General features: G+C 42.7%; 1 non-coding gene and 1 pseudogene across 2 annotated transcripts; one reads left to right on the forward strand and one right to left on the reverse strand.

Moving 5' to 3' along the window:
- Positions 1-205: 205 nt before the first annotated feature.
- LOC143543694 (uncharacterized) lies at positions 206-4031 on the reverse strand (annotated as a pseudogene). Its single transcript, XR_013137125.1, has 6 exons — positions 3868-4031; positions 2079-2220; positions 1216-1391; positions 1033-1131; positions 705-950; positions 206-622 (listed from the first exon to the last, which is right to left on the reverse strand). The product of XR_013137125.1 is annotated as an uncharacterized LOC143543694 (transcript).
- Positions 4032-18505: 14474 nt separating this feature from the next.
- TRNAK-UUU (transfer RNA lysine (anticodon UUU)) lies at positions 18506-18578 on the forward strand. The gene has a single exon. It is a non-coding gene; the product is annotated as a tRNA-Lys (tRNA).
- Positions 18579-20016: the final 1438 nt, after the last annotated feature.

Here is a 20016-nt window from a genome sequence, read left to right on the forward strand (position 1 = left end):
CACTCGTGTGGTTCAATGCTGGTGTTCGGGTGGGTGTTGCGAACGGCTCGGTGTTTGTCTTGGGGTCGGGTTTGGAGTCGGTCTTCGTGTTCGGACATACCAATCCACCACCCGAACCTTTACAAGACGCTTTTAATAATTCCTCATTTTACCTTTAGCTCATATATGTTATAAACAATGTAGAAAATAAGAAAATTACTTATCATAATTCCGAATCAGTAATACTTGCGGTACTTTAAACGAGTACAAAGGTCGACTAGGAAGAGTAAACGTATCATACTTAACCGCATATAATACAAGGAGTAAACAAAATTCAAGAAGATTAAAACGAGCGTCGAGGCTAGCCATGGTTGGACCCTGGTTAGCATGTCCCGGGCTCGTGTGCAGCCCCGTTAGTCTTTTGGTCCACACCACCCCAGTATTTAGCGGTTTTGGCATCGTCCTGAACCATTAATCTTGAAAATTCTTCATGGTCGTACTTCATAGTCGCCTTCCCGCCAAACTCGGATGGAAGATTATCCACATCAAAACATGATTGCATGAGCTCCACACTTTCTTTATTCTTCGGGTACACAAACTTCACCTTTTGGATTGTTTTCGGGTCCAAGAAGTACTTGACAATCTGCATAATATGATAATATTAATCATGTTATTCAACTTCCGGTTGTATTCAATCATAAACAGCAATGATATAAAGTACAAACCCTCCAAAACGCGTAAAAAATCCGTGGTGGGTTGTAGAGAAACGCTACGGCTAGCCTCTGTGGATAGTGGTTCTGTAATATGCTGATCGTTTCACGGGCTGTTTTAACCGACACGTTGGTGCTTAAAGACAATCCAGTGAAATCTATGAGCCACACCATTTCTTCCTGACCTTCCGGAAGATTAAGGATCGCGTTTTCTATCAAGTACACCAGATGTCTAATCTGGTTGTCCATTTCTTTTGTGTTCTGAAAACATTCGGTTTAATAATTAGTTACAAAGAAGAAAACGCGTGTAGATACTTAGAAGCTCGGGTTATCAATTGATCACCTGCATTCCGGGTCTCATTATCAAAACAGTCCGTCCAAAACGGTCACGAAAGTTTGATCTGACCACTTTCCCGGTTTCACCTTCGACAGCAATCTCGGGCTGACAAGATGAATGATATGATATTTTAGTATTGAGTTGATTTAACAACATGATTTAAATATAGAGGAATGATGAACTAACTACCCAACGGATTCTTCGGGTTTGTAGGTTGATCTCCATAGAAGTGTTTCTTCCAACATCTTTTTGGATTTGTCTACGTTCCAGTTTCGAGCTTCCAGATATCTTTTTAAGCATGCATCAGTGCAGTATTGTGAACTGCGTCCGGAGAGGGGACCGAGAGCTGATTTAAGCTCATTTATCTGCAACCATAGATTCAACAATTTTCTTTTTCTTTTTTTTTTTTTTTCCGTACTCAGTATATCCCACCAATAGCAAAGCTATGGTAGGGTCTGAGGAGGGTAAGATGTAGGCAGCCTTACCTCTACCCCATAGGGATAGAGAGGCTCAACAATGAGAGCAAATATTGGATGGGTACTAACGAGTCCGATTCGCTTATATACGCAAGAATCGAATTGTATTCGATTCATATAACGTGTCTTATTGACAGCATAATTAGATTATTTGTAATGCACATCCTTAGAAAAGCCAAGGATGCTATGTGACAACAAGTGGTGTACTAGTTCATAGTAACTGTATGAAAATTTCTAAAAGTTAAATATACTATTTATTAATTATTATATCTTTTAAAGTTATAAAAATATTTTAATATATCCGAAGAAACAAGTTCGGTTATTAATAAGTTATCAAAACCCTCGTATGCGGTCTTATACTTGAATCCTCCTCCCATATTTTTAGAGTTTTCTCGTTGGTTACGGATATATTTGTCATTCCTAGTTTATCCTTAGAAATGAAAGATATTTAGAAACCAACGTGGTCACGATAACTCTGGGAATATATGATCTACACAAACAGGTATTTGCTATGATTCATAACAAATAAATTAGCTACGAGACTTGTACATACGAACCAATGACAACATATAGTACCTTAGACTCGGGATGCTGCTCATGATGCTCTTGTTCTTGTTGTTGTTGTCGGCGAGACCCACGAAGACGAAACATGGACATGATGAATAATGTTGTTGCAACTAATGAACGAACGAACAAATCACCTTGAAAAACCAAATAACTAAACGGATGAAATTTTTTTGTTAAAACACCCAACAATAGCAACAAAATAGCACATAGGGTTTAGGAAGTTATATTATGTAACCAAAGTTTATTTAATAGTAATATCCGGCAACGGTCACGTGGACAAGAAAGTCTTAGGAAGGTGGTGAAGCATACCGAAGTTGACCAAATGACCGAAAAACAATGTGGAAAAATATGATACTTGGAAAACTGTTTCTTATGGTCTTTAGTCTTTACAAACGACTCCAATAAAATTAAAATAAATTATTTTAAACATTACTATGACTAATAGATATTAGGTAAGATGATGACAGCAAATAAAGTTTATTGCACCCAACTCATACGATGGTGTGAATTATTGACAAAAACAAACAAACAAAGCTACATGTTAGAATTATTTACCAATTAATTATTATATTATTTTGATTTGTAATTATATTTTATTTTGACGGTTTACTTTCTAATTTTAACCCGTTAAACTGATTTAATCAGTCGTCGATATAACATTAAATCTACTATTTTAAAATTATTATCATGACAGATTGCACAAAATTAAGACCGTGACTAAATTTATTTAAAACATAAGTCAAATTTACTATTACTTAGGACATTAATTTTCAACACACACTGAATATAAGGTTTAAACTTTGAAGTGTTAACATAAGTCAAATTTACTATTACAGTATTACTTAGGGCGTTAACTTTCAACACAACATTGAATATATATTTAACTTGTTACGGTTGAGGTTTAAAGTGTTAACAGGCGTTCATTTTCAAAACAACATTGTATATATTTTTAACTTATTATGGTTGAGGTTTAGAGTGTTACGTCCGTAAACTAGTTAACACAACTACCCTAGGTTCAAAAACGAGTTAACACAACTGCTCTAGGTTCACAAATAAGTTAATATAGCTACCCGTTTAATAAACCGGTTACAAGTTGGTTTGAAATACCACGAAAAATTTAAAGCAAATTATAAATTCAGTTTCACTTAATAAAAACTCAAAAATTTGCATATTAACTATCTTATACTTATATATTAGTTGATACTAATTTTTTGATAACATCACAGTATCACACTAGTCATGACATGCCTAAATAGATTAACCCGAATAACACATTTAACTCTTATATAGGTTTACATGAATAACACATTTAACTAATGTATCTTCTAGATTATATTGCTTAACTGTTTAACAAGATTGATTAACGGAGTCGTTACAAACTAGGGTTGTTCGCCAACGTCCTATATATGAATCATATATATGAATGGCCTGCCTATATATAGTCTATAGAGTCTGCCTCGAGGCCACCGGACTTGACTTAACATAAGAAAATAAACAAATTAATAAATAAATATTTAATAAACATATTAAAATGTTTGCCGTCTTGATCTAACCAGAATTAAATATCGAATTGAAAGGAAATATAATAATAATAATAATAATAATAATAATAATAATAATAATCACGGACGGTCATGCAAACTTTGTCTAACTGGTTGATTTCCCATGAATCATGGATGATATATATAAATGGGATCATCATCAAACACTGATTTAACAGATTCATAAAGATCGATCGAGTAGCTAGACACGTATAATAAAAACGAGACACACACGATTGTTATAACGAAAATCGTACCTTGATCAGTTGATTGTGAAAGTCAACCTTAAGAGCTAGCAGAAGTGGAGAGAGATGTAATATCGATTTCTGTTTGTTTGTTGGAGCTAGCACTCTTTAGACAAGGAGACGAAAGAGCTTTTTCTTTCACAGTTTATAAATGAAAGCGTTGAAATTGTGGGTATCCTTTTCTCAATTTAGCGTGGCATATATATATTCTAAGAGTTGAGAATAAACAATCACTAAATACGCATAATATGTGCATACTAATTACAAACTCCAACGTGGTAAAGTACGTCGTTTTTAGAAAATTGTTAGTTTTTAAGTTTTGTGTCATGGTGTGTTTACATGTCATTAGTTTTTATCTATTATAAGTATGATTTTTATGACTCGTTTTTAAAAGAAGTTCTTGGATAAAAACTAGAAAAAAAAGAGATGGAGATGGGGCCAGGAGGGAGTTTTGGATGTAAAAGATATGACAACATTTTTTATGATTATTGAAGAGGTAGGTCCCAGCAGAGACCAGTTGGTCCCGCAAGACTCACCTGGAGCAGGGACGTCTGCGCAAAGGCCATCTGCTCCCGCAGGACCCACCATGCTCATAGGATCTTACGCGCAGTACACAAGCTGAACACGCAGGGAAAGCCTCCCAATGGTGAAGTACCCCGCCTGTTCCCGCAGTTGCGGATACAAGCCATCAGGAAAGGCTACCCGCAGACAGCAGGGCTACACGCACAAGACATTAGCTACTTCAGTAGTCACATGAAGGGATGAGCAAGGCGGGAACAATCCCGCCTAAATGAGCCAGTCTGATTCTGAAAGATCTCTTGTACCATACCTACAGAAGTATGGATAGGACAGACGATCTGACCAGAACAGCCCATGAGCCAATCACAGGGTGACAGCTCATCGACAACAGGACGAGGAGGAGCACCCTCTAGTACTGTTTCACTATTAGCCGCTGCCTACTCACCAACCCTTACTGAGGAGCATGCGCGGCCTACAGTTAGTGGAATAGTGTTACTGTTGGCCGTAACCTATTCACCAACCAGCATGGCCTGCGTACAATCCACAGTAAGTAGGACGTGCATAATCTACAGTTGGTGGAATAGTGCAGCCGACTTTGTTACTGTTGGCCGTAACCTACCCACCAACCAGTATGGCCTGTGCATAGTCCACTGTTGGTTGAACAGGAATACTATTCAGCCGGCTGTACCTTCTAGAAAACCTACCTTCGGCTATAAATACTCCAACATCTTGGAATGGTAAGATCATATGCTATCCAGTTATCTAGCAATCTCTTAATATACACTTATATTCAGAGCAACCTAGTCTGATTCTCACGCCGGAGGGTGGTCACAAGGAGGAACCCCCCCCCTTCTCAGTGACGAGCTTACGGTGTTTGTTTTGCAGGTCTCCTGAAGAACAGCCTTCTCAGCTAGACCTCATTCGTGGGAAACATTACTTAACCCCCAGATTATCTATAATCTGTACCGGGTCACTTAGTGTTTCTTCATTGGCGCCATCCGTGCATAAAAGCTAGAACTATTTTAGTTTTCACAATTTCTGAAGAAATGGTTAACGTTACTCCGGTCCAAAGGCCTGTAACTGACCAAGAAACCCCGGTAACCACCCCAGCAACTGGGGGGAACACCGGCGGTTATACAATCCTTACGAACACTACCCCGACTACCCAAGCCGGGGCAAGTGGAGTAAATATTCCATTGGGGTTCACCGATACCCAACTGGAAAAACGAACGAAGGTCCCTCGCCAAACACTAGATCAAGTGAAGGCGTGGGCCGAAGCACGGCAAAGAGAATTCCAAGCCGAATTGGATGAACGCTTGCGTTCAGCTCAACAGGCTGACGAATTCACCAGTACTCGCCAACACCTCAATATGAGCAGTGACTGCGAGTACTCAGAAGATGAGTTGGAGTCTGATACCGACGCGAACCCTCGCCATAAGGCGAAAGGGAAGCGTAAGGACACGGACGTCCAACCAAAAAGGAATTTTGGGGAAGCTTTTAAACCAATCACGGAGAGAAACCCGCGTGACTTCTCCAAAACCTTTAGACCAACTGCCACAAATGCAGGAAGGTCAAAATTCGCAAGAGACATTGCGGAGGCAATCGCCCCGAGAAGTGCCAAACAAATGTCAAACATTGGCACTTATGATGGTCTATCCGACCCAGACGACCATCTGAACAGGTTCATTGCGGGGGCTACCGTCAGCAACTGGACGGAACCCACGTGGTGCTACATGTTCCAGATGACTCTGGTCGGAGCAGCCAGGGCATGGTTCGATCGTTTACCGATCCACCACATATATGACTGGGCGGACTTTCAGAACAAGTTCAGCCAGCACTTCAGCCAACAGAGGAAGTACACTGAAGAGCAGTGGACGATCCTCAACTGCGTGAGAGAGGAGGATGAATCTTTACTAGACTTCATCACTCGCTTCAACTCTAAAAAGCTTAGTCTCGGCAACATAAGTGAGGATCTGGTTCGCGCCGCCTTCATCCAAGGCGCCGAATACCCAGAACTTATCCGCACGTTGACGGGTAAGGATGGCATGCCATCCACATGGGATGCCATCATGACGGCGGCAAAGCGCTTTGCCGAGACGGAAAAGCAACTGGGAAGGGACCTTCCCCAGAGTACGCACCTCTACACGCAGAGGACAAGAGAGAACAATGTCCGGATCGCCCGGCAGAACAAAAAGAGGAGGCTAGGTATTTGGCAGTCAAGGGTAAACTTTGACCCCTCATCCAGCTCTCGCCCTCTTGTTGGCGGAAGGGACAACACACACCCTTCAAATCGAAAACACCGGTGGACGCCACTCACAAAGAGCGTCACGGAGATATTTGCCACGGAAAAATTGCCATGGCCCAAAGCCCCATCGATCCGGCAGAAACCTAATGCAGATCAAAGCAAATCCTGTGATTTCCACGGGACAAAGGGTCATGGTACTGAAGAGTGCACATCCTTGAAGGATATTATTGAAACATTTGTTAAGGATGGAAGGCTTGCACATCTCGTGGCATCAATTAGGAAGGGAGGAAGGAATGACAACCGGTACAGAGGTAACGGACGAAAGCCCGTCGACATCAGCATCAACATGGTTCATGGCAAGGTCAGAGGAAGAAAAAGACAGGTGATAGAACCATGCGCGTGGAAGGAAGCTGAGGTGCGCTTCCCGCGAGTGCCAGGAGGCCCCAGCAAAGAAGGCCCCATCGTCATCAGAAGCCAGCTGGGGCACTACATCACCTCCCGCACTCTTGCTGACAACGGCGCTTCGTCGACAGTGATGTACAGGCAGTTCTTTGATAAGCTGGATGATGAAGACAAGGAACGCTTGGAAACGGTCTACGCTTCAATGGAAGGGTTTGATGGCAGTACAGAAACACCCCTGGGTATCCTATCTTTCCCCGTTACTCTTACCGATGGGAATCATTCACGCACAGAAGACGTGGATTTTGTCGTGATGAAAAAGCCACACCACACATACGACATCCTATTCGGAAGAGATGGGATGGCAAGATTCAACGCCGTGGTATCTTCAGTCCACGGCATGATGGGATGGCCAACATCTGAGGGTGTAGCAATGATCTCTGGCATTCCCCAGGTATGCATTGCATCTGTCTCATCTAAACCCAAACTGAAGAAGGCTAAACCAACCATCACTGAACCGGAAAAATGGGCCTTCAATGGCAAATACCCCGACCAGGCCGTTACCATTGGACCAACAATTGTTGATCCCACCCGCACCTTACTCAAGCGCTTACTGCAGAAAAACGCTGACATCTTTGCGTGGACACCAGCTGACATGACTGGTGTACCCCGAAGTAAGGCGGAGCATAAGCTCAAATGCGATCCGGCTGTTACGCCAATCGTACAAAAGCGCAGGGTAATGGGGCCTGAACAAACTAACGCGTGTAGAACCCAAGTCAAGGAACTCCTTGACGCAGGCATCGTACGCGTTAGTAGATATCAAACATGGGTTGCAAATCCCGTAATGGTACCGAAGAATGACAAACAATGGCGCATGTGCATAGATTTCAAAGATTTGAACAAAGCATGCCCCAAAGATTGTTATCCGTTACCAGAAATTGATCTCAAAGTGGATTCGTTGGCGCCATTTCGCCTTAAATGCTTCTTGGATGCGTATAAGGGGTACCACCAAATCCACATGGCCATTGATGACCAGGACAAAACCGCATTTCGGACGCCCGATGGTACATTTTGTTATAAAATGATGCCATTCGGACTTAAGAATGCAGGGTCCACGTACCAACGACTAATGGACAAAGAGTTTCATGCCCAAATCGGGAGAAACTTGGAAGTCTATATGGATGATTTGGTCATCAAAAGCCTCGAGCCTGAGGCGATGTTGAAAGACATTGAAGAAACTTTCAACACGCTCCGAAAGATAAACATGAAGCTCAACCCGAGCAAGTGTTCATTTGGGATGGAAGAAGGGAAGTTCTTGGGAGTCATTGTTACTAAAGATGGCTTTAGAGCGAACCCTGAAAAGGTCGAAGCCATTGTTAAAATGGAATCACCTACCACCATCAAACAGGCTCAGACACTGAATGGGCGACTAGTCGCACTTAATCGCTTCTTGGCAAACCATGCGGATAAGTCGTTTCCTTTCGTGTCAACACTGAGAAACTGCCTGAAGAAAACGCACTTCCGCTGGACACCAGAAGCGGAAGCAGCTTTTCAGGAGATTCGGTCACGCCTGATCGAACTTCCAACGCTTACAGCACCACAAGCGGGAGAGGAGTTAATCCTATACCTTTCCGCAACAGATAGAGCAACCGGGGCAGTCTTGCTAGTAGAACGAAAGGGCATCCAGATGCCAATCTATTATGTTAGCCGTGTACTAACAGACGTAGAAACCCGGTACTCTACCCTCGAAAAATTGGTCTTAGCACTTATACACGCTTCACGCAGGTTAAGACGATATTTCCAGGGCCACCCAATCACCATTCTCACCAACTTCAAACTCTCAAATGTTCTAGGCAAACCCGAATTATCGGGACGTCTAGCCAAATGGGCAATTGAATTGGGAGAATATGCAATTAAATACAAGCCAAGACCAGCCATAAAAGGCCAGGTCTTGGCCGATTTTATTGCAGAAGTCCCCGTTTCGCGGGAAAAAGAGTGCCAGGAGGAGGCTCAACCCTCCCCAGCACAGGACGTCAATGATGTCTGGCGACTCTACACTGATGGAGCAGCCAGTAACGAGGGTTCAGGCGCAGGGTTAAAATTAACCAACCCAGCAGGCCAAGAATATACTTACGCTATTCGGCTGGACTTTCCAAGTACGAATAACGAAGCCGAATATGAAGCATTCTTGGCCGGTTTGAGAATTGCGCGTAAGATGGGAGTGAAAAACTTAGAAGCCCACGTGGATTCCATGCTGGTGGCCAACCAAATAAATGGAACATACACGGCTGTGAATGACACCATGGCCCTGTACCTCGCCCAGGCAAAAACCCTTATGCGTGATTTTAGTGATTGTAAAGTCATACACGTTAAGCGCAGTGAAAACAAATCTGCGGATGCGTTAAGCAAGCTTGCATCACTAGCCTTCACCCACTTGGGAAAGGACATCCGCATTGAACTCCTCGAAGCACCATCAGTCCCGCACAAGGAAATTTGTGTCATCCAGAACAATACAGAAACATGGATGACACCAATAATAAATTACCTTGCAGCAGGAATACTACCAGAGTCAAAAACACAGGCAAGAAAACTACGCTGTAAAGCACTGAATTATCAACTCGTCAATGACATCCTTTACAGACGTAACTTTCTTGGCCCACTCTTGAGATGTGTGGACAACCAAGATGCCGGCTACCTCCTAAGGGAAGTACACGAAGGCATCTGTGGGGTACACGCAGGCCCCCGCGCTGTTGTAGCCAAGCTAAACAACGCGGGATACTTTTGGCCGGGGATGCATACGGATGCACTGGCATACATCAGAAAATGCAGGTCTTGCCAGCTTTACGCACCTAACACGCATCGCCCAAAAAACGAACTGGTTCCAGTCACTTCTTCGTGGCCATTTCAGAAGTGGGCCATCGATGTAACAGGCCCATTTCCTACAGCAGCAGGAAATGTTCAGTTCCTAGTGGTAGCCATCGACTACTTCACCAAGTGGATAGAAGCAAAACCTTTAGCCCAAACAACCGCAAAGCATATCAAAAAATTTATTTGGGAATTTATAATTTGTCGTTTTGGACTTCCACAGAATTTGGTGAGCGATAACGGCACCAACTTTGCTGACAAGAAGCTACAACAGTGGCTGAAAGAACTTCAAATCACCCACACCTTTACCTCAGTGGCACACCCGCAAGGTAATGGTGAGGTGGAAAGAGCAAACAAGAGCATCGTCGAAGGCATCAAGAAAAGACTTTTGAAACACAGATCCGGCTGGGTGGACGAGCTTCCGCACGTCCTTTGGGCAAACAGAACGCTGAAGAAGGCCAGTACGGGGGAAACCCCGTTCAGCCTCACTTATGGCACGGAAGCCATGGTTCCGGTCGAAATTGGTCTACCCTCACCAAGGGTCTTGAGTCAGCCAGAAGACAATGATGCGGAAAGACGGTTGGATCTTATGCTAACCGAGGAACGCAGAGACTTAGCCGCAGTGCGTGAAGAGAATTACAAACGACAAATGCAAAAGTACTACAACACGCGGGTAAAACTCTGCAACTTCAAGGAAGGAGACTACATACTGCGTAACAACGAGGCTTCGAACCAAGAACGCCCAGGAAAGTTGGCCCCAGTCTGGGAAGGGCCATATGTTATCAAACAAGTTCTGGGAAAGGGCGCATACCGGCTCGAAAGGCTCGATGGCACTCCCATCCCAAGAACATGGAATGGAGCTCAATTACGCAAATGTTATATGTAGATCAATTCCAAAACTTGTAAAGAAAAGGCCAAGAGCCACTTCTAATGGAAATGATTCTCCTTTCATAATGTGTTTACCTTTATTCTTATGAACTCCCCACTGGTGCCGGTGTTTACCACATAAAGGGGGAGAAGTAAGTCGTTACGTGTGGAAGGCGGCAAAACCCGTATAAACACAACGTTAAAAATAAGGGAAACCTACACGCAGGTATGATGTAAGTAAAGTTTAGCCACCCTTGTAAGTGCAAGTGACGGTCTTATCCGCACAATCACAAATAAGGAAACAAAACTTTAAACTATCATTTACCACGTTCAAAGGTTATCCTAAAAAAAAAAAAAAAAAAAAAAAAAAAAATAATACAAGGAAAAAAGGAAACCCTACACGCAGGTCAGGTATGGGTAAAGTTTAGCCATCCTACCAAGTGCAAGTGACGGTTCTATCCGCACAATCACGAAGGAGGAAGCGAAACTTTAACCCACTATCAACCACGTTCAAAGGTTAACTTATCCTAAATACTTAGAAATGAGGAAAACCTGCACGCAGGTCAGATAAAGGTTAAAGTTTAGCCATCCTACCAAGTGCAAGTAACGGTTCTACCCGCACAATCACGGAAGAGGAAGCGAAACTTTAACCCATCATCAACCACGTTCAAGAGGTTAACTTATTCTAGAACAATTGGAAAATTGCTAACTTAAACTAAGTATGCAAGTCATGAGTTTATAAAGCAAGGAATCCAAAGAAGGAAATAACAATCTTATACGCAAAAAAGATTTATATTTCAATAATATATTACAAGAATGGCCGGGTTACTACCCGCCTAGAAGAGAATCTATACAAGTCTAAGCAATGGAAAGGGATCCTCGGGGTCAAGCTTCAGGGCCGCCTCCACTAGGACCCGCTCCGTCAGAAGAACGGGGTGGTTCGAGGAAAGCTTTGAGGACAGCTAACCCATCATCAGCAACAGCTACTTCATCCACCTTTTCCACCACTGGATGCGGGAAGGCGGCGTATTGGTTCAATGCTTGGTCGTAAATGGCTTCGGTATCCACATCGAACAAAGGGAAGTTGGAAGGCGGGACGCCTTTCTCAACAAACCCTAGACCAAGCATGAAGCCGGCCTTTTCCCCATCATCATGAGAAGCGTTGAGGGCTGCGGTCATAGCATCATCGTAGGAGGTCTCTGAAAAGACCCGACGCACAACCTACAAAGAAAAAAATACAAGTATTAGAACCTTTTCTTACAAAAGAAATGCGTGAAGATAAATCTAAACATACCTGAGGCAACGCTTCTCGAAGAAGCCATTGGAGGGCAGCTTGAGCTTCGGTATGGGCGCGTTCGGCTTCGCTCTTGTTAAGGTTGGCAAGTAAAACTTCCTTAGCGGCAGCCTCTTCGACACCCTTAAGCTTCCGCTCGGTTTGGTCAAGCACCCCCCTCTGGTCCAGGATTTCCTGGAGTTTCTTGGCATCTTCCATTGCCAAGGCATCATGAGCGCGTTGGAGAGCCTCTAATTTGCCTTTCAGCTCCTCATTCTCCAAACGCAGAGGCTCAGCAACGGCTTCAGCCTGGGCAGCCCTCTCGGTTGCGTTTCGCGCAGTTTCCCTGGCCAGCCGAAGCTGTTCATTCACAGCTTGGGCAGCCTTGGAACGGGCCTCGAGTCGCGCCTGAACTTCAACCTCGAGGGCCTTGAAGGCCTTCTCCTTGGCGGCGGCAGCTGCCGCCAGCTGTTGGTTCTCCTCCCGGAGAGCACGCGCTTCAGATACGTCTTTGGCGCGAGCTGCTTTCAACTTGTCGTTTTCACGACAAAGCAGCTCGATGCGCGGCTGCATCCGGGCCTGGAGAACCCGAAGCTCATTGGTTAGCCTACCCTCCTGGTAGCTAGCCATGGCTTCCCCCAACGCACCATGAGGAGCAGCGTGGCGAGCCCAGTCCACGCACTCCACAGGGGTACGAAGGGTTGTTCCTCGGCGTATGTTCCATCGTGGAACATACACTTCATTGGAATCCGACACTGCAAAAGAAACAAAGTAAGGAAAAGATGATAAAAAAAGGGGAAAAACAAAGGAACCCTACGCACCTGTAGGGTCAATGACAGGCCGATATCCGCCAAACCCATCACCTGAACCTAAAGGAAATCCATCCAACAGGTCAGGCAGATGGGAAGGTGGCAAAGATCGGCGGGAAGCCCTGCGCGTACCTGATGGTCCGGCTGTCGGTGCCGGTGGCGCGGGCATGGTGGCAGCCGCCGTGGTCGCCGTCGTGGTCTCCGCCGCGGTCGCCGCCTCCTTAAAAGCAGCAGTAACCGCCGGTTCCGTGAAGGATGCTGTAAAAATCGCACTCACGGCCGGCGGTGACGTCATCTCGGCCGGAACAGTTGGCTCGATGGAACGAGCAACTGGACCAGCGGATGCAGGCGCAGGCGACTGGGTCGACGCCTCAGGAAGGCTGACCGAGCCTACCGTCATTGGCGAGGAGGTACTCCCCTGCGTTTCACCCAGGATTGCGTCAACATCCACGCCTGCACAAAGAAGAAAGTGTTAAAAGAAAATTATGAAGTGACAAATCTACAAAGGCATTATGATTATACTTACGGGTTTTCTTGACCCTGAACGTACGGACGGGCGGGGAGGAACCCGATGGAGCCGGCCTCTTGGTACCGGTCACCGTCGTCTTCGTTGGTTCTCCGGAGGTAACGGTCGTAGCCTCCGGAGCAGTGGTCTTCTCACCACCGGGCTTCCCCGCCACCTCTTCACTATCTGACTCCGTGTCAGATAGAACCACTGGATCAGCTGTGGCCTTCTCCTTCCCCTTCACGCCGGCAGCAGTCTTCTTCTTCCGCACAAGGGGAGGACCATCTGCGGATTCCTCAGAAGAAGATAGGATGTAAGGATTTCCAACAGCGGGTACAGCATTGAGGGGTTCGGGAAAAAATATCTCCTTACCTGGCCGCTGGTGGCTCAGGATCTCTTGGCCTGGCGGATAGACCTCCACAAACCTATCCGCCGTTTGCTCCAGGATGGGCAACTCATTGTCGTCCAGAGCACGAGTGCCCACCCGTACGGGACGGTCAGCCTCCCGCGGGAATAGGAGCGACTCCAAATTATTCCCCTCTGAAAGAAAAGAAACAGTTAGAAAAATAAACTAATATCAGCAAGAAAGACAAGACATACCATAAGGAATAGAGTTCAAACCGTATTCAAGAAGGATAGGAAACCGAGACGCATCCTTCCATACCCGGCTCATCCCCAACAGCACCATCCCGGACTCCGCAAACCGGTAAACCGGAGATTGGACCCGGGATATCTTCGCGAACCATTCCGCCTCCTGGTAGCTGGAAGCGTGAAGGCTCGGAAGCGCTTGGCCCTTCTTGAACTTCATAGCAATGGGGATGGCGCGGGCAGAGATGTAGAAGAACTCCCGCTTCCACGATCGGAGACTGCGCTCGGTCACGCAGATCTTTAAACCCTTTATACGGGTTGTCAGGGTGTACCACCCTTGGACGCACCTCCAAGTATAGAAGGTCATCAGGCGGTCCACGTAGGGCTCAATACCCAGAATCCGGCACACCCACTCGAAGTGCCGGACCTTGGCAATCGCCATCGGATGCACCTCGGTCAGGTGCACCCCGTGCCTCTCCAGGACACGGTACATAAACTTTGTCAATGGGAACCTAAGGTTTCCATAAACAAAGAATGCAGCATATACCCCGATCTTGCCACTGGGGGCATCGTACACAGTCTGGTGAGATTCAGGAAACTCAGGCTCGAGAGACTCGAGCATGAACTTCCTGACGATGTACTGGTACTGATCGACAGGTAGAGCACACTGGCACTCGCCAGCAGTACTCCTATCGTCGGCTACAGCTTCAGCATCATGAGAAGACATTTTTGCAGAAAGAAGTGATTTCGGGAAAATGCTTGCCTGAAAAAGGGGAGTATTTGCCGGAAATCACTAAGAAGAAGAAGAGAGGTGAGTGTGAATTGCAAATAACCCTCTTCCCCTTTATATAGTAATCGCAATTAATGCGGTGAATTTAATGCGGAGGAGAGAGAAATCGACAGTGCAATGAAACTATGACACGTGGCAAAAAGCAAGCTGGCAACAGCTGTTGAAAGGACGTGCCAGTAACTTCGCGGCCACGCGCCCGAAAAAACACGCCCACGCGCCTGAAAAAGCGACTGGAATGACCATGTTCTGTCACGTCACCATAACTTCCTGCACGTCCTGACACAGTCAGAAGAAACCGTCACACGACGTTTCAGATGTTTGGATTGTTCTTATCCTCACCAACCTTTCGAATTTCAAAATTCAAAATTCAAAAAGATTCAAAAGTAAGCGGGAAAATACCCCTTACCTTGGCAACCAAGTAACCATAAGACGGATGCGGGTACAGTGTTATGGTCAAAACCTTCCACATACCTAGCACCCGCAGGGAATTGAAGCCAAGAATACCCCGGCAACAAAGTAACTATAAGACGGGTGCGGATACAGTGTTAAGGCAAAACCCTTCACGTACCTAGCACCCGCAGGGAATTGACGCCAGGAGTACCTTGAAAGTAAAGTAACCGTAAGACGAGCGCGGGTACAGTGTTAAGGCAAAACCCTTCACATACCTAGCGCTCGGCAGGGAATTGAAACCAGGCAGGATCTTCTGGGCAATGCTTGTGGAAACGGAAATAACATCCCCGCATAGCGGGAACGTCGAGAACTACATTGTCTGAGGCTCCAGGATGGAATTGGTGGTTTAAACATAATTGATCACTATGTTCAAAACCACTAAAACCTCAAGGAGAATCCACACAAGTGAGACTCAACGCTCCTGACTTGCGAGAAGGTTACATACCTACCCGCATCATACCCAAAGATCAAGCAAAAAAATCGGGAATTTTTGCAAGTGACATTAGGAAACCCGCGGGAAGAATCCCCACGGAGAACCTTAAAACTAGAAACCCTTTTCAAAACCCCTTGCTCAAAGTCCAAAAGTTCACCTCACTTTATTAAACATTCATGAGAAGAACATTGGACTGGGGGGACTTGAAGAGGTAGGTCCCAGCAGAGACCAGTTGGTCCCGCAAGACTCACCTGGAGCAGGGACGTCTGCGCAAAGGCCATCTGCTCCCGCAGGACCCACCATGCTCATAGGATCTTACGCGCAGTACACAAGCTGAACACGCAGGGAAAGCCTCCCAATGGTGAAGTACCCCGCCTGTTCCCGCAGTTGCGGATACAAGCCATCAGGAAAGGCTACCCGCAGACAGCAGGGCTACACGCACAAGACATTAGCTACTTCAGTAGTCACATGAAGGGATGAGCAAGGCGGGAACAATCCCGCCTAAATGAGCCAGTCTGATTCTGAAAGATCTCTTGTACCATACCTACAGAAGTATGGATAGGACAGACGATCTGACCAGAACAGCCCATGAGCCAATCACAGGGTGACAGCTCATCGACAACAGGACGAGGAGGAGCACCCTCTAGTACTGTTTCACTATTAGCCGCTGCCTACTCACCAACCCTTACTGAGGAGCATGCGCGGCCTACAGTTAGTGGAATAGTGTTACTGTTGGCCGTAACCTATTCACCAACCAGCATGGCCTGCGTACAATCCACAGTAAGTAGGACGTGCATAATCTACAGTTGGTGGAATAGTGCAGCCGACTTTGTTACTGTTGGCCGTAACCTACCCACCAACCAGTATGGCCTGTGCATAGTCCACTGTTGGTTGAACAGGAATACTATTCAGCCGGCTGTACCTTCTAGAAAACCTACCTTCGGCTATAAATACTCCAACATCTTGGAATGGTAAGATCATCTGCTATCCAGTTATCTAGCAATCTCTTAATATACACTTATATTCAGAGCAACCTAGTCTGATTCTCACGCCGGAGGGTGGTCACAAGGAGGAACCCCCCCTTCTCAGTGACGAGCTTACGGTGTTTGTTTTGCAGGTCTCCTGAAGAACAGCCTTCTCAGCTAGACCTCATTCGTGGGAAACATTACTTAACCCCCAGATTATCTATAATCTGTACCGGGTCACTTAGTGTTTCTTCAATTATATAATTTTTCAGTGTGTGAATTTTAGGTATTTTAATTTAAACATTAAATAATGATATTTTTATGATGCGGATGTGGACTAGACGTGTTTTTTTATGTTTTTATACCTTTTTTATTGTGAATTTGACACACATATACATATCATGTACAAATAATATTGAGCTATCAAGCGTACAAATAACTAGAATTATTGTATCATTATTGTATCTAGTTAAACCCAAACCACCCAATCAAAACATTAAACATACCACCTCACTTCAACCAAGTTTGGAGGTTTAGCAATCTTGTTCAACCCATTCCTTACCCTCTTAAAAATATATAGAACAAAATAACTAAAAATAAATAAAAATAGTTAATCTTAATAATTAAATAAAACAAGTACAGTAATTAAAAATAAAAAACATATATAAACTGTTAAAATTAATTGAAAATTAGAAATAACAACTACTTGAAAAGGGATGTGTTATTCATACACCCTTTATAGAGTGTGTATAAAAGATAGATGTGTGTTAAAAGGATGTATGAATAACATAAAAGGGTGTGTAAATAACCACAAGCACTTGTGGTTATGTTTAAGTTCTGCAGACAATAAATCTATACCACAAGCACTTGTCATAGTCTAAAGTATTTTGATTTATTCAGAAACTCTGAAATGATATCATCAGCATCGAAGGGTCTATCATAGTACTCTGGTGATATTATATTGTCGTCAACCGTTAACAAAAATAGATAGAAAGTAGTTGTAATGGTGTTGTATTTTTATTATATATTTCTATTGTCATATTTATTATGTACTTTCTAATAAATTTGTACATTTGGTAATATATTTTTAGTATGTGGTCCATCCTTATTCCACCAAACCGCACCAAAATAAATATAATTGAGTGAGAGGTACCCGGGTTTAAAGGAAGCATTGCCCTTGAACACATTTGAAAAAAAAAAATCTTAGGCCCGCCGCTATTGGTTTTTCTCTTTTAACCCTTTTAAGTCACCCGCCAAAAGTTATTTTTACCTTATTTCTTAAGTTTATCTAGTTTTCACAATCGCCACAAAAAATTATCAAAACGTATGTGATGTATAAAATTTATAAAATACTTATTTAAATATTTATAGTATGCGATATTTACTCAAGTTTACAAGATCAAGTTATATATTTGAATCGAGCAAATAAACCTTTTTTCTTTTAATTAACAAGACTTCTAAAAGGTCGACGACAAAAAGAAATTGATACAATATGAATATATGATGATGAAAAATACTCAAATTATTTTCCTGGAGTTATTTAAAGCTTTATTTAACGTCCAATTCACGTGGTTGATAAAATATTTATTCTTCATTGTCATATATACTTTTTTTTAACTTAAGAGGATGTGATTGCCAGCTTTCGGACAAGCATGTTCGGTTTTATTGATAATTGAACAAAACATCTAGTGTGAAGTTAAAGAAAAGACACCAAAGGAAATGAAATGAAATGAAATGAAATGGAAGGAAAAGAATCAGAATCATAAATGATCAAACACGTGAACCATCAAGTCAAAAAATCAATTCTTTTTCTAGAAGATGGCAACCTTGATGAGAGTTGTTTCCCAATAAACACACTTTTTAAGGAACCCAGTAAAATTATACAATGATCTAAAATCTTCCAATATGAATATATGATTAGACATGGAAGCTTACAACAAAAGCCGTTCTAGCTCAGTTGGTAGAGCGCGTGGCTTTTAACCACGTGGTCGTGGGTTCGAGTCCCACGGATGGCGTTACTATATATTTTTGTGATGTGTTGGTTTTTTTCCTCTCTATGGTGAGTGGTGACGTAATTAAGCAAGAAAGTGTTTCTTTTGCATGATGATATACTTGCAACCACGTTTAAACAACTTTACACATATCACCACTTTAAATTGAACACCATCGTGAAGGACTTGGTGGTATTTGTTTCTCGGCCATTGGTACGTGTTATATTTTTTGTAAGAAAATATATGACACTCCATCTACCATCTACTTATTATCTACATATCTATAATCTATAATATATATAAACAAAGACATAAAAATCATATGTGTCGCGATGTGGTCACTCCCTATTTTCTGAAGTCACCAGATTTGCTTGATTTTTAAATGGATGCTTCTCATGCATTTGACTCGAATTCACGGGTATGGGTCTTACCAAACCCAGATATTCCTTAAACGGGTTATAACATCTCATTAAATTAAAAATTATTCTTATTGATGTAAAAATCCTATAAAATAGGATATAATAAAAATTAATATCTTATTTATTTTAAAAAAGATATATATATTATTTAAATTAAAAAACCAATTTGAAAGTAAAAAAAATAAACGGGTCTTGGGTCTCATTAAACCATAAATATATTATTAACTTTCATAAATATTATTTATAATTAAAAAACTAATTTTATAGTAAAAAAAATTAACGGGTCTTGGGTCTCATCAAAACCATATAGCTTTTAAACCGGGTTATAAAATCTCATTTATTTGTGAAACAATTTATCATCAAACCATAAGTATATTATTAACTTTCATACAATAAAAAAAATATAAATTCAAAAAATAAATAAATATTAGAACAAACAATATAATACAACCCCCGTAACATGTTAAATATATATAAACGAAAACATAAAAATCCTACGTGTCGCAATATGGTCGCTACCCTTTTTTTGGAGTCACCAGATTTGTTTATTTTTAAATTGAGGCTTCTCATGCATTTTGCCCGAATTCACGGGTATGGGTCTTAGCAGACCTAGATATTCCTTAAACGGGTTATAACATCTCATTAAATTAAAAATTATTCTCAACAAATTATTGATATGAAATTCCTATAAAATAGGATATACTAAAAATTATTATATTTTAAAAAAAGATATTATTTATAATTAAGAAACAATTTTATAGTAAAAAAAATAAGCGGGTCTTGGGTCTCACCAAACCCGGATAACTTTTAAACCGAGTTATGACATCTTAGCTATTTATGAAACCATTTTATCATTAAACTCTAAGTATATTATAAATTTCCTTACAATAAATAAAATTAAACTCAAAAAATGTATAAATATTAAAAACGAATAATTTAAAACAGCCCCCGTAACACGGGGGATAAAAACTAGTTATTCTAATAAAGTAAAATAATTGTACACACGTGTCGGTTTGTAGTTAATCCATACAATTTTTTTCCCT

Source organism: Bidens hawaiensis, unplaced genomic scaffold (genome assembly GCF_021521415.1).
Source record: "Bidens hawaiensis isolate Kalapana, Puna unplaced genomic scaffold, B.hawaiensis_p1.1 tig00013251_1, whole genome shotgun sequence".
In the NCBI taxonomy this organism is placed as follows: Eukaryota; Viridiplantae; Streptophyta; class Magnoliopsida; order Asterales; family Asteraceae; genus Bidens; species Bidens hawaiensis.